Source organism: Piliocolobus tephrosceles, chromosome 19 (genome assembly GCF_002776525.5).
Source record: "Piliocolobus tephrosceles isolate RC106 chromosome 19, ASM277652v3, whole genome shotgun sequence".
In the NCBI taxonomy this organism is placed as follows: Eukaryota; Metazoa; Chordata; class Mammalia; order Primates; family Cercopithecidae; genus Piliocolobus; species Piliocolobus tephrosceles.
This window is the reverse complement of record NC_045452.1, coordinates 19,068,118-19,071,538: the sequence shown is the minus strand read 5'-3', so window position 1 is coordinate 19,071,538 and position 3,421 is coordinate 19,068,118. Positions and strand designations below refer to the sequence as shown.

At 50.5% G+C, this 3,421-nt stretch overlaps 1 long non-coding RNA gene across 1 annotated transcript; it reads left to right on the top strand.

The window, feature by feature from the left end:
• Positions 1 to 204: 204 nt before the first annotated feature.
• LOC111549143 lies at positions 205 to 2,842 on the top strand. The gene is made up of 2 exons (XR_002733612.1): positions 205 to 1,902; positions 2,591 to 2,842. It is a non-coding gene; the product is annotated as an uncharacterized LOC111549143 (long non-coding RNA).
• The last annotated feature ends 579 nt before the right edge of the window (positions 2,843 to 3,421 follow it).

Sequence of the window (3,421 nt, the reverse complement as noted above, 5' to 3'; positions counted from 1 at the left end):
AGATGTCGTCTCTTCTCAACCAGGGGTCATTTTGCCCCCTAGGTAGGCTGCCAGGTAGAGGAAATAAAAATGCAGGGCAGCCGGTTCGAGCTGAATTTCAGACAGTGCACATTAACTAGATGTCTTGTATTTACTCTGGCAGCCTTACCCCCAGGGGACATTTGGCAATGTCTGGAGGCATTTTTGGTTGTCACTGGGGATGGTTAGGTGCCGCCAGCATCTGATGGGAAGGCACCAGAGATGCTGTCATACATTCTACAATGCATAGGACAGCTTACGAAAAAAAAATTATCTAGCCTAAAATGTTAGTTGTGACAAGGGTGAGAACCCCTGTATTAAATGAAAGATAGCAACAATTCCATAAGATATGGTAGGATCCCATCTGTACGTCCTGTATTTACTCTGGCAGTCCTACCCCCGGGGACATTTGGCAATGTCTGGGGTTGTCACTGGGGAGGGGGTTGTGTGTGTATGTGTATTTTTTCTTTTTTTCTTTTTCCACACTCAACTAAGCCGTACAATTGCATAGAAAAAGGTACGGAAGGCCACATACCTAAGTCATGCGGAGTAGGGAGTGGTCATTCCTTTTACTCTAAATACCTTCTGCAGTGTTTTATTATTTGTGAAGTTAATGATAACTGAAGTGAATGTACATGTGTATACACACATACAGAAAGCATGCCAATCAAAACAATAGATATTTCACAAAGTAAACACGACCACGGCACAGCCTCCTGATGAAGATGAAGAACATGGCCAGTGCTCCATGAGGCCCTTCGCAGCCCTGCCAGCCTCTCCCTTGAGGGCTGCGAGGGGAACTGCTGTCCTGACTTCCAACCTGCTTTGGGCCCCACATGAACCGAATCCTGCCCGACACCCTTGTTTGAGACTGGCGTCTTTCCCTCAGCAACGCGTCATGATTCATTCATGTGGATCGGAGCAGCGGTTGGATCATTTTCGTTGCTGTGAAATACACCACAATGGATTTATGCATTCAACCGTTGATGGACATTTGGGTTGTTTCCCGTTTGGCAAGACGATGAAGAAAGCTGGTATGAGCATTCTTTCACACGTCTTTTCTTGGGCATATGTACTCGCTCCTGTTGAGTGTAAACCTAGGAATGAATCGCTCAGTCATAGGGCAAATGTGTGTTCCTCCTTCCTAGATACCATTCGAGTTTCCAAAGTGCTTGCAGAGGTTTACACTGCCATCCACCAGAGATGAAAGTTCCACTTGGGCTGCTGCCTCCTGGCCAAGCCTGGCTAGGTTGTACGTTTTGCGCTTTACTCCCTCTGGTGGGTGTGTCAATTGCTAATCACTGTGATTTTAATTTGCATTTCCTGATGATGAAGCTGAGCACTTTTTCATATCTTTATGGGCCATTTGATTGTCCTCTTTTGTGAAATGCCTATTCGGGCCATTGATCCATTTTTCTATGAGGTTATCTCCGTTTCTCTCATTGATTTGTAATTAAGAGTCCTGTTGCAAATATCTTTCCCCACTGTGCGATTTCTTGCCTTTTCCTTCGCTTACAACGCTCCACGCTGTCCTGGACCCTAGCATCACCCAGACCTAGATGATAGAAGGGTGGCCTTTGTAAAGTGACTCAAGGCTGAAAAGGGAACAGACACTCTTACCATATAATAAGCTACAGGCTGAAAAACAGCCGGAGATGAATATTTGCCGCGCGAATGGTCTGGCTGTCTTTTATAAAAGTAACTCAATTAGACTAGACCCCATGAGGGCCTCTGCTCCTCCCCACTCCCCTTTCCCTGAGGACCTAATTCCCCACTGGGTCAGTCGCGGAACCAGATATAGCTGGGGACTCACGACGCATGCTAAAGACTGGATACAAGAGGAGGAAGGACTTTGGTGGAGAGAAGGAATCAAAAGGAACCAAGGTACGCAGCTCCGGGGCAGCGGAGGTGAGAACATGGGAGAGGGTTCCAGGAAAGGGCTTACTGCTCTCATGGGCAGGACACATTGAGTAGATCCCATCCTGTGGTCTCTGTATAGGCCAGAGCCACTTCTCTGCCTTTCTGTGAAGCCACTTGGCCCCTTGCCTGAATCACTGCAGCATCCTCTTTAATGGCCTGCCTGCTTCAGCCTTGGCCATCTCTTTCACCCCCATCTGTGCCCAGCAGCCAGAACTAGCAAGATCGTTAAAAACGAACATCAGAGTGCATTTCTCCTACAAAGCCTCCAGTGGCTACTTCTTGCCCTTAGAATGCGTCACAAACTCCTTCCAGGAGTGGCCATTCAGGCAGGATGTGATCTGGGTGGGAGAGCCTCCCCTGCCACTTTCCTGCCCCAGCCACACTGGCCACGTGTTGCTCAAACAACCACAAGTGTTCCAGCCTTAGGGCCTTTGCACTTACTGCCGCCTCCATCTAGAATGGTATATATATCCCAACTTTGCCACGCCAGCTTCTTATCATTTTGGGCGCATCTCAGGGTCACCTCCCCCGTGGCGTCTTCCCTGAGCCCTCCAATCTGGCCCTACCCTGGGTCAGCATCCCCTCACTCTGCTTTCTTTCCTTCATGCCACCGGCCACTCTGAAATGAACTATTTTTCTATTTTGTTTGCAGAATGTGAGACAAGCGGACTTGCTGGCAGGGTCCGCTGCTGTGTCCCCAGAATCCCAGCATGTGCCTGACACACAGCAGGTGCCTGATTGATAGTGACGGTTCCCCAAAGGCTGCTGGAGTCACCTCTGGGAGTCTGCACAGGCTCCACCCTCTGGGGAGGTGTGCTTGGTAGAGGACAAGAAGGCTACTTGTTGGGGGTTACTTTAGTACGTGGGTGAAGAGTAAAAAGTAATTAATAATAACAAAAGAAAACGATTGAGTTGGGTGAACCATTGGCGTCCTTGAACCTTGCGGACTTACGGCACCCACAGGGTAGGGCATGAGGTCTGGGAGTGAGGCGTGTGTACCTTCCACTTCCAGAGGGGCACCCTCTTGGGCTGCCCGGGATGAGACTAGGTGGCGCTGGTGGCCAGGACGTAGGTTACCTGAATGCCCACCGGCCCTGGGTGGCTCCCGGCTCTGAGTCGGGCAGCCCAGTCTATCGGGGGCCAGGCAGGCACAAAGATGAGTGAGGCTACTCCCGCAACAGAACGGGAAGGAGAGAATCTGCTAGAAACTGGAATCCTCATGCCCTGGCCCAGAGCCATTCCCAGTGAAAATAAACACAAGATTTGAAATGGGGCTGCCACCAGAGTAGGTTAGGAGTGACCCCACAGCAGCCCTCTGCATTGGCTGAAAAGCTGACGCCTCTGGGGGTCACACAGCCTGAGCGGGGAGGGCTCCGAGGTGGAGCCTCGCTTCGCAGACACACAAACTGAGGCCTCGAAAGGGGGCCTGGCCAGCATGCAGGTGTGGAGTCCCAGCCTAGTGCTGCTCTTTCCTCCAAGCCTT